This window comes from Piliocolobus tephrosceles, chromosome 4 (genome assembly GCF_002776525.5).
Source record: "Piliocolobus tephrosceles isolate RC106 chromosome 4, ASM277652v3, whole genome shotgun sequence".
Taxonomy (NCBI): domain Eukaryota; kingdom Metazoa; phylum Chordata; class Mammalia; order Primates; family Cercopithecidae; genus Piliocolobus; species Piliocolobus tephrosceles.
The window spans coordinates 141,962,944-141,975,064 of NC_045437.1; the positions used below are offsets into that span (position 1 = coordinate 141,962,944).

Sequence of the window (12,121 nt, forward strand, 5' to 3'; positions counted from 1 at the left end):
GTGTACTAAAATGATATTTTCTCTGTATAGAATTAAATAAAACACATTATTCAAATGAATATCACTTGTTTCTTTTTACTTTATAAGATGTGTTTATTAGAAAATTACAATTACATATATGGCATGTATATTTCTATTGAATAGTGCTGAGCTAGAATATCAAAACTGGGAGGAATTGTCTAATCCCGCACCTTATTCTATGAGTGAATAAGTGTTAATAACTAGTGTTTATGAAGTGAGTGTTCATGTCTAATCATGTGCCCTAGCACCTTACCTCTACTATCTCATTTAATCTTTACTACAATTCTATGAGGTAGGTATCATGGTTTTGCCTACTTTAGAGATGAAGTCTGTAGAGGGACAGTAGTTTGTCCAGTGTTACATAGCTTGTAACTCAGATGCTTGGCACAACATCAATTCCTGTGAATGATGGAATACACAAGTACTTCCTAAGACTTAGATGCCTATGTATGGCTCCCTGATTGTCTCTCACTGAATCCATCTATCTCTGGTAGCCACAGTGTCATGGACCTACTCCTCAATTCTCCTTGCCCTCAATTCAGATTTCATTTTCTCTTTGAAATAAATATGTGTACAGTTTAATGGAAAAGTGATTTCCCTGGAGCAGGGGCCTCTAAAATTATAGCAAAATCTATTTTTTTTAACTACAGAGGCAGAGGAAAGTGGCAAAATGTGAAGCTCTATGATGGAAGGTAAATTTTCATTCTCCTAGAGCTGTATTCCTGTCATGGCAACACACGCAGTACACACACACACTCACTCACACACACACACACACACAGAGAGAGAGAGAGACACACCCCACACAGAACAAATCCATCTTCCAAAACTCTTCAGATATTTACAGTGTAGTTACATCTTAGACTTGATTTTAAAAATTAGTTGAAAGGTTAAAATAACATATGGACAAAAATGATAGCATTAACACATTTCCTTATAAAGGACAACATTGGAAACCGTTATGCCGTTTCAGAATAAATCCAACCCAGTCAATTTCTTTTTCAGCTTAGAATGGATTGTTGCTTCTTTAGTTGATTGTCACATGATATATCTTGTTTGTATTTATGAAGAGTGCCATATAAAAAGCGTATTACCTGAGACACTAAAATCACACTTAGCACAGTGAGAGGCTTTCTTTGGGAGGAGTACATGAAAACTGGGAAATAAAATCTAGGCCTCCCATATGCTAACTCTAGTGTATATGGTTACTGAATGAAATGGATGATAGAATTTCTCCTAGTATTTGAATTATTTTCTCTATATTTTGACAAACATGTGAAATTGAACTCATGCAAGTTAAGTAAAAATGCATGTTACTCCTCTATATACTCAACCTTCCAGTCCCTCTGATAAACAATATTAGGTTCTGATAGATCTATCACTTATGAGGGTTCTTGAGAAAGGCTTATTAGTGATAGCAGGGTGTTTTTGTCTTTAATGAGCTTGAAGAATTTATGAATTCATTCACTTACTCTTAGAATAGTAACGGGGTATCATCTATGTGTCAGACGCTGTCCCAGGTGCTGAGGAATTTGAGAGAAATTAAGAGATCAACGCTGTCTTTGAGCCACTCAGAAATGTTAAATGGTTTACTCATTAAAAAAAAAAAAAAAATGCCCAGGAGCATATGAGTATTGTCCCAATGAGTCAGATAAATATTTTACATTTTATCTGATTGTTATAATTATTCCTACTATTATTAGAAAAAGGAGAGATAGGCTTGGAGGAAACAGAATGTTGAAAAAAGATTTCAGAACCTCTTGATCTGGTGGATCCTACTGCAGTAGACAATATGGCAGAGTGGAAATAAGTCTGAGCTTTAGAGATGGTGTGAAATAAATACTGTAGGTACTTAAGTGGAAAAAGAGTTGGAAGCTAGAATGGCAATTACTACTTTTTGTCTCATAAAGCATCTCTATTTTAAACTGCATGGAACAAATGCAGACAAAAAGATCTAGTCTGTTAATGAACTAGTGTGAATCTGTTACTGCAATTCTGCTCTTTTGGAAATTTCAGTGTATATCTCTCCAAAAGTTTAAAATCATTAATCTTAAACCTCATTTTTTAAGGCTATAAGCTCAGGAGCATCAAATTTCCCGTTAATTTGCAATGTAAATATTTACCTTTCTGATTGATTTTTGCTTTGTTTTTTTTTCCCCCTAAGTTCACGACTTTGTTTTCCTGTTTTTAAAAGCTAATTGACTGATTCATTTCGAAGGCATCTCCTTGACCTTATATTATTAATCTGGAATTTATTATATTTACTGTTACCAAAATGACACTATCTACATCAACTTGTACCTTCTTCTATTTTCTCTCTTCAAGGTACTTTATGACCCAGGCTGCCTTCTGGATCAGAAAGATACTCAAAGCTGTAAAGCTCACACAAAGCCAGGCTTTGTTATCACCTGAGTGTGCAGAAGGACACTAATCCTGAGTATGTGCCACCTCGTACACCTCTCACATGCTTCTCCGTTTTCCCCACTTCACTCTCCTGGGTTCATTCCAAGATAGAGAATGGAAGAAACCAGAGCTGAACTTGTGTGCCTGCAGTCCAGCTGTTATGCCTGGAGATGAGTTGTTCTGAACCTATGGACATTAAGTTTAGAGTATGTGGGAAACACTCTCTGCTTTAGCAGATTTGGTCTTGGGCCATACCTGCTGCTCTGAGCTCTGACAGTGTGGCCGTGGAAGGACTGTGACGCGAGCCCAATTTGCTCTTGGAAACGGCCTGCTCTGTTTTCCTTTGCTTTGAGCCCCGATATGGTCACAGCCTCTACTTTGGTCTCTCCTCAACACAGCTGATGCCAACTGCTATTCCCACGTAGCTGTGTTACCAAGGCCCAGGATTCTTTTTTCAATTAGAAAATATTTTTGCAAACATTTTAAAGAACACATATTGTGCTTTTTCTTATTATAAAGTAAGACATATTCAATGTAGAGAATTTGGCAAATACTGAAAAATATAAATTTTTAAAAGCAAGCATGAATTCTGATTCTGCCGGTCGGAGACAACCACTGTTAACATTTTGTGAAATTTCTCATAGATTTTTAATCTAGAACCACAGGAATTTCTATGATAGGATGCTATAAAATATGCTGTTAGACATTCCATTTTTTCTCTTAGTAACATTTTGTGACTGTTTCCTCATTTTATTTAAGTAGTCTATGCAGCCACATTTAGATATGCTTATGTGTGTGTCCACATATACAGAATGCTTTCCAGCAATGTATTTCATAATTTAGCATTGCCCTTAGGCAGGGACCCATCCAGTATTCCTACATAGCATTACCCTCCCATTTGTGGTACAGCTACCACAAACCATGCATTTTGATGTTTTACTCCTTACTCTTCATGCCTAATTGCATTTTCTTCATTTCTTATTTTTTACATCAATTTTTTTTAAATCTAGTAATACAGTGCTTATAAAAAAAGACAAAAAGCCATCTGTCTGTTTACCACCTAAGAATCAGCTATCTCCAGAAGAGAGATATTTTTGTTTGAGTTCGTCTATCAGGGCTGTTTAATTTTGAAAAGTATAAAAAATTAGCTGGCCGGGCGCAGTGGCTCATGCCTGTAATCCCAGCACTTTGGGAAGCCGAGGCGGGCGGATCACAAAGTCAGGAGATCGAGACCATCCTGTCTAAGACAGTGAAACCCCGTCTCTACTAAAAATACAAAAATTAGCTGGGAGTGGTGGCGGGCGCTTGTAGTCCCAGCTGCTGGGGAGGCTGAGGCAGGAGAATGGCGTGAACCCAGGGAGCAGAGCTTGCAGTGAGCAGAGATCACACCACTGCACTCCAGCCTGGGTGACAGAGCAAAACTCCATCCCCCAAAAATAAATAAATAAATAAATAAATAAATAAATAAATAAATAAATAAGCGGTGTTGATTAGGTTTATTGAATATAATGGAAAATACAAATTAATAGTAGCTTAAACACTTCATCATTAGTTTTCTCGGGTAGCAGAAGATATGTAGTCAATCTTTACTATTTAAGCTCTATCAGAGACAAAGGCTCTGATAGTTTTCTTCTTCCTTATGACTTCCATTTTCAAATTTTCAAAATGCCTGCTGTTGGAGCTCCTCATTGTACAGAGCAGGAATGAGTAAGGAATCAAAATAAATATGGCACGCTCTAGCCATATCAGGAAATTTGAAGGAGTCTTTCTGGAAGTTCCATACTGCACATCTGCTTAAATTTCACTGACCAGAGCTCAGCCAAGGGCTGGAAAGTTACAAATGTAGTCATTTACCACTGAATAAAATCGAGGTTTTACTATTCGTGGAAAGACATGAAGAATATTGGGTAGGCAATTAGACAATATATTGCTTCACATAACTGAATAGTTCAAGGGTTGTTTATAACTTCAGGTACAGTTTGATCTGATTTATGACAGCATAATCAGGACTTTGATTTCATTTTCTCAGAAAGTCTCTGGCTCATTCTCCTCATGTTGTTTTTACTGGCTCTCTCTTGGATGGCAGAGATGGCTATAACATTTCATGATACATCATCCTTCTACCTCACTGTCCAAAGAAAGAGAGAAACATTATTTCTGAGACCTCTCACAGGAAGGCAAAAGTATTTTCTTCCCAGAATCCTAAGCAAAGGCTCTTTGTGTATCATTAGCCCAGCTGGATCACTGGCTTATGCCTGATCCAGTCATTATGACCAGGCGGATGGGATATACTGATTGGTTTAGGCCAATTAAGATTATCCCTAGCACTGGCAATGAGTTTAGCTTCCCTACAACACAGACTGCCTGGATGGGGGAGATGTGATTACTGCACATGAATATGGGCAGAGGTACCTACAGAAACCAGTGTTCACTACAACTTTTCTGGAAATTACCTCTCTCTTTCTATGTAGTAGGCTTACACAGATATTTCTTCACTTGTTGTTTAGTGAACTCCCCATATTATTTCCTCTTCTAGTCACCTCTGCAACTTTACACAGCACAATTAAACTTCGATTTTAGTGTTCATTCCATTAATCACAGGGAGTGGACATCTCTTGACTCCTATTTTGTATGATGAGGACATCAAAGTTTCTTTATCCACTCATCACACTTTCTCACCCCTACTTCCCAATTATTATGTCAGTTGTATCATTGTTTTTATAATGATGAGATTGAGAAATACACATTCTGTCCTGCTACATTCATTAAGTCTTTTCGAATATCCAGGTTTATTCAAAAAGTGTAAAATTAGAAAGCAACATTTAAATTTTTATGACATCATAGATACTATTCCTTGGTGGTCCAGGTGGTTACACTTTCCTTCTAGGTCATCAAAGACACAAGATTGTGCCACTGAGGTTTCAATGGCTTCTCTGTTTCTAACCATCACAAAATACCTTTACCATTTCTGTAAGTTTTTCAGGATCTCAGTTAAACTGATTTACTCCTTTTATTTATTTCCTCTAGAGACCTCTCTTCCATGGTCATCCAGGGTCAATTAGATTAAGTCCTCCTGAGACCAGCGGCATGGATATTGTATATCCAAAAGGGAGATCTGGGGCTTGGAAAAGAACTCTGGGCTGGAGTGCAACATTTGAGACTTATTAGGATACAAATGGTGATTAAGCAAGGCTTGTGGATGAAACAGTATGGGGGCAGGGAAACTGTAGAGAGTGAAAGGAGAAGAGGGAGGACTTTGACATTTAAGTGCTAGCCAGAGAAGGAGTTGGCAAAAGAGACTGAGCTTTTCAAATCTTAGCATCAGATAATCAACAAGTTGGGGGAGCAGCAGAAAGTGATGTTGAATCTCACCTCACACCTGGAACAGGGGTTTTTGCTTCAGCATTCCTGGCAGATGGCATCTAGCCTGTGCTTTGGTACCTGTAGTGCTAGACAGCTCCACATGTTGAAACAGTCTTACACTAAACTGAATTATTTCTCTGTAATATCCTGGCCCCGATTCCACCTTCTCATGCATCAGAAATCTAGCCTGATTGTATTGTTTCTCTCTGCATAACAGTGCTCCAAATAATATGAGATAGTTAAGTGCTCAATACGTTTAATGCAATCAACCATTAATGTTGTTTTTACATTGTTGTTACTGTTAACGACATTTTATTTCATAGTTGCTCATGGCAAAAGCTTTAATGTCGGACAGCTTGAATTCCAACCTTGGTTCTGCTCCTTTATAGCCATGTTTTCTCAATATCAAGTTTCTCAGTCTTTCTGTGCTTTCTTTTTCCTTTGAAAAATTGCAAGAGTAATAGAATCTACTTCATAGACTCGCTATTTGGCTCAGCTGAGATAATGCATATAAAATGCTTACCACAGTGACTAGCAAATAGTATGTGCTTGATAAATGTTTGTTTGTGTAATAATAAAATAATGACAGTAATAATTATAACAGTAATAATGAGCTCCACTTGCTGCCTATGCTTACCTTATTAATGATCTCAGTGAGATGAAATTATCTGAGTCCAACTCCATCTCCTCTACTTGGCTTGGAGTGCTTTGAAAAGTGGAGTCCTATCTTTTTGTTCATCTTACCCTGCAGGGTTAAGTATAGGGGCCACCACATAGAAAATGCATAAAATGTGTGTGGAACAAATACTTGCCAACCCCCTAGAGAGCCTGGTTGCCCTTTTTTAAACATTAAGTGATAGCTCTAATTATCCACTAACCATCTTATTATCTGTAGGAGACCCCAAAGGGATCCACATGCACCACAAATGCAAATATGTCAGCCACACTCACCTTGTCCCTCTTTTCTCTAACCATCTCCACTGCCTGCAGTGCTGTATGGAGATGAATCCTGTTGCTCCTGCCCATCATGAAAGCACCAGTGTCTGTGCCAAGGAGGCTAGCTGGGAAAGACATGAAGACCTGCCTCTCCAGGGCCAAGGATAGGTCCTCCTCCCTGAGTCTAGCCTTGCTTTATTAATTGGGCCCAGAACATAGCATCTTGTCTTATGCCTAAACCCCTCTTGAACGCTCCTTTTGATTTTTGCTTCTAAACCCTTCTCTTTAGAGCTCAAATCAGTTTAAGGCATCTTCGGGAGCCAGAGACCATTCCTTATCTCCTACTTTTCTTTCCAGTGTAGCCCCTTCCTCCTCAGGGCTTCCTTTCCTACTTACAAGACAAGAGCCTGTAGGTGTATGAATAGGACCGACATGTACAGGGAACGGGCGGTGGACAGTATGGAGTAGGAACGCATTCAAGGATGCCTCATTAATATATTATTTAAAATCTATCTCTAAGTACAGTTGTGAAATTTCTATCTCTAAGTACAGTGTTAAATTTCACTTTTGCTGTATCCTGAACATGGCAGTGGTTTCACAACTCTGTAACTTGGTCAAAACTCATAGAACTGTACACTAAAACCAGCAAATTTTACTACACAGAAATCTAAAAATAAATTATAAAATTTTAGTGTTGTCAGGATTTTCCCAGTACTTCATACTCTTGATGTCTGTTTCCTTGTTTTGACTGCCCTTGCCTGAAAGAGCTGACTCGGGACCCTGTTTTCTAGATTTCCTTTCCAGTACCCTAAGTGTTCATTTATTTGATTTTTATTGATAGTAAAACATGAATTAGTTAACTGCAGTCTCAAACATAAATAGATTAAACCAAACAATACCGGGAAGACTGGAGGACAAAGACCAGCTAGCACAGAAAGGAGCCAGGAAGCTCTTATCTGGACTGTGATAACTCTGCTTCGCCGCCCTTTATCTGCCTCTATTCTCTACTGCTTCACGCGGTCGGCTTTTCAGTGTTCAAACAGCAGGTTAATATGGACTTTGCCGGATAGTAAGTGATTAAGAACGCCCTATCGTGAATTGATGTGGTCTTATATTCTCTTGCTCAATTCTGTTAATTCCTTTTGAACTAGGCTGATTTCTGGGCAGCTGTTTCCCGGTTAGAGACAGTCTGAAGCTTCTCTCCTCCTTCTCTGGCTCCACATTCATTTTTGAGTTACAGACATATGATGTCACTGTGTCTGAACACCTGTTCTGCTTTATAACCCCTCCTGCACGTGAGTCTACTTCTTCCTAAGGCACCTCCTCTCATAAAAATGAGTGATCATCCTTTAGTCCACATGGAAGCGGTTTCCTTTGACCTCCAAGGGCCCTTGGTTCCTGGGCAACTGTGACCCCTCTGGAGAGGACAGATGCTCAAGGGAAAAATCCAACTGTCCCTGTGTTCATGTTTCCACCCATTCACCTCTTACCAAGTGAATGTCCACCCTAAGCCAAGTTATCATGAAGGGCATTATCTCTTACTTCCAGCAGCTTACATTTTAGTGAGGGAGGCAGGGTGAGTGAAAACACATCAATGAGTTAGTTACAGAGTGAGGTAAGGGCTATGAGTGCCATCAACAGAGGCTTGGGACAGAAAATAATGCAGTGAGGGATAAATGGTCCAGGGAAACCTGTACCTGTAAAAACCCATAAAAAGAGATATTTATGCTGAAACAGAGGAGAAGGCATTTCAGGTCTGGGAAACTGTAAATGCAAATGTCCTGGGACAAGAAAGAGCTGTGTGTAAAACTAGAAACCTAAAGCCCAGCATAGCTTCAGCACAGCAGGTGAGAGAGCGCCGTGAGCTCGGATGGGAAAGGAAGCAAGTTCCAGAACCTGAGAGCTCCCTGGAAGCTGAGTACAAAGGTCTGAGCCACAAGACCCACTCATTAATCTGATGTGGGTTTGGGAGAGTAGGAGACAATCATACACTTCAGAACATGTAGCAAAATAAGGATAAGCATGGCCCTCTGCTGTAGATTTGACTCTTACAAACAACAATTTGCAAAGTTTATTTGGAGGAGGTTTTGTTAGAAGTTCCTTCCTGACATAGGATGATTGTCAGGTAAACTGAGATGTCAGTGAATGACCCATGTGCCCATATATGACACAGTGTCTTGCTCTAGGATCTTATTTACTCTGTGCTGTTTATTAAACTAAAGCCAGTCACCCTCGCTTTATTATGGGAAAGGTATTTACAGTTTGGTTTCCATGCCTTTGCAACTGCATTAAAACTCTTTGTATAACTGTTTAAATTTTAACAGCTCTTAAGTGGATGGAAGGTATGCAGGCTTCAAGTTTGTGAATTCAAGAGAAGCATTGATTTATTTTAGCAATTTAAATTTGGAATTTAATTTCCATCTTCCTTGTTCCTTTCTCTTTGTTCTCTATTCTCTCTCTCTCTCTGTCTCTCTCTCTGTCTCTCTCTCTCTCTCTCTCACACACACACACACCACACACACAGCACTTTTCTGTAGCTAAGGCACCCTAAATACAATAAGTTTAAAACAAACTTTGAGACTTTTAAGATATCTCCATGGTATGGTGCTGATGACACACTCCAGGCCATTTGGCAGGCTCCTATGTAGTAAGTACGTAGCAGGGTATTTGTACCAGTTAAGCAAAGTATGGTGTGGACAACCAGAACAGAAACAAGTATAATTTGTTTCTGTAGACTTGAATAAATTAGCAATAGAAAACCTTAACATGTTCAAGTGTATAAGTGAAATAATAGAATCAAAGAACACCATCTCTTTGAGTGGTGTTTCTGGCCTGGTAGCTCCACTGAGCTGTTTGTACAGGGTCCTTGGCAGGGAAGCTGAGCCTGTGGCCCGAACAGCACAGGTCTCTGGCACATCACAAGGACAGGGACACGTAGGGGGCATTTAGGCTGCCAGTTTCCATGTTACCTTCCTAACAGCATCCTCAATTTACTGGGAAAATATATTGCCCGTTGTGTGTAGTCATAGCGATGGGACTAGGGCCTCTCCCTCCAATCCTCTGACTCAGAACAAGGGAAAAAAAGACACATAGCTAACTTTGGCCATCCAGTGTATTCTCCAGGGACTCTGAATTTGGGAGAGTGACCCACCCAAGGATGGAAAACTTGTGGAAGCCATTCACCATGTCAGGAGTGATACTGTGGCATCTTGGTTGAGTTTGTCTGTAAACCGGTCGCTGTGCTTTCTGCTTTTTGGTTCTCTAGAGCTCTCCTGGTGCCTGCTTCTCCAAGCCTGCTTCCTGGTATTTCAGTGGTTCTGTGAGTTTCTCATATTATTTCAAGCATTTTCTTTTGTTTAAGGTAGCTAGAATCTGTTTCTGTTGTTTGCTCTCAGAGGCCTTAATTAAGATGGTATAATAAATATTCCTAAAGTGAATAAATTAACGGAATAAAGATATATCCAGATTATATTTCAAGTCTTTTATGACTTTTCTCTTCTTTCATCGTAATCAGAGAATTGAATCCCATGTATAGATGAATTTTCTTGAAAGTTGGATAAATATGAAACTTTTATATGATGCCTTTTGGAGGCAAAACAGTTTTATAAAAAAAATGGAAATTTTTAAATATATGGCTATTGTATGGTAGTTAGAAAGTTCAGACAAGCATAGAAAGAATATAAGCATATCCACAAACATCTTTTTATACAATGAATATCAATTGACAAAATCATGCTCAATACCTGAGCATATCTCATGGGAGGGATAATAGAGTTTAAGTGGTGAATCTCTCATTATTAAACATTTGAGTTCTCTCCAAGTATTCACTCTTATAAAAGGTCCTGCAGTGAACATTTCTTTAGGCAAATCCTTGTATGCATAAGCTTATTACCCTTAGGATACATTTTGAGAAATAGAATTGCTGGGCCAAATACTTTGCACGTTTATAATGCTTTTGCTCACAAAAATAGCCCTTAAAAAAGTTGATTGAAAAATGAAGAGCCCTTTTATTGTATCTCTTCTTCAGTAAAAACAAGACAAACAAACAAAAACAAAAAATGGTATACATTTCAAGGTATGCATCAAGGTGGCCCCATTTAAAACCACATTGCATTAACTGAGGTGCTTCAATGGGTTAACCCAACTAAAAAGAAACAGATGGTGCAAGAAAAATGTATTACTATCCCTGTCTGTTCAATACAACCAGATATTGCACCTGTCCTCCTCACTCATATATTTAAAGCTCATTTATAGAGTCCCTACTGTGTGCCTGGCATGGTTCTAGGGGCTGGGGGCATATGAAAGGAGGCAAGATCTAGTTTCTGGCTTTGAGACATTCACAATCCAGTGAGCCATGCAGACCCATAAATAACTAACAAACAACAGAGTGTGGTGGCCACTGCCACGGGAGAGGCATAAACACAGCATTCTGAGAACAGCAAGCCAGAAGCAGTTTCAACTTGTGTGTGTAAAGTCTTCTTGTTCCCTTCTCTCTCACTAGAAAGCACTATTTAAAATGAGAATATGAGAGACACCTTGAGAAATATAAACGGCGGGTTCTGTGGAAGTAAAGAAGGGAGAGATCAGGAATAACTCCAGGGAGTTCATAGGCATTGGCAAATGGTAGGACTGGCATCATGTGGAGGGGCATTCCAGAACAGAGGGCACTGTGAACACTGGTACAGAGCAGGAAAGAAAAGAAAGCGTTTGAAGAACAGACTGCTTGAAATAGAAGGTTTGGGTATAGTAAGATGGCTGAAAATCTGGCTACCTAAATTGATGCTAATAACAAGATAAAGCATTTGTGTGTAACTCTATTTGTGAAAGAGAAGGGTTGCATTAGTTACCTGTCACTGCTGCAGCGAATTACCACTCGGTGGCTTAAAACAACACAAACCCATTATCTCACAGTTATCTAGATCGGAAATCTGACATTGATCTCACTGTGCTAATATGATGGTGTCTGTGGAGCTGCCTTCCTTTCTGGAGGCTTTAGGGGAGAATCTGTTTCCTTGTCTTCCCCAGCTCCCAGAGACCATCAGCATCCTTTGGCATAGGCCCCTTCTTCTGTCTTCAAAGCCAGTGACAGTGGGTTGAGTCCTTATGTCCTCTCACTCTGACCTCTTCTTTTACCTCTCTCTTTTACTTTTAATGATATGTTTAAGGACCCATTTGTATAATCCACAATAATCTTCCCATCTCAAAATCCTTAATCACATCTGCAAAGTCCGTTTTGCCATGCAAGGTAACGTAACCACAGGTTCTTGGGATTAGGACATGGATACCTTTGGGGAGCTGCTTTCTACCTTTCATGGGTATTAGGGTTTTAGAGCAAGGAGTGATGCTGTTGGGGATCTATCTGCCTGAGGAAGACCATGCTGACCTCAGTGAAGAGGAT

At 39.3% G+C, this 12,121-nt stretch overlaps 1 protein-coding gene across 1 annotated transcript in view; it reads left to right on the top strand.

Annotated features, from left to right (window-relative positions):
- The window catches only part of HTR4 (5-hydroxytryptamine receptor 4), a 230,517-nt gene that overhangs the window by 58,032 nt on the left and 160,364 nt on the right, over positions 1 to 12,121 (top strand). Inside the window, 1 exon segment of the mRNA XM_023227080.2 lies at positions 2,347 to 2,458. The gene's annotated coding sequence lies outside the window, so the exon portion shown is untranslated.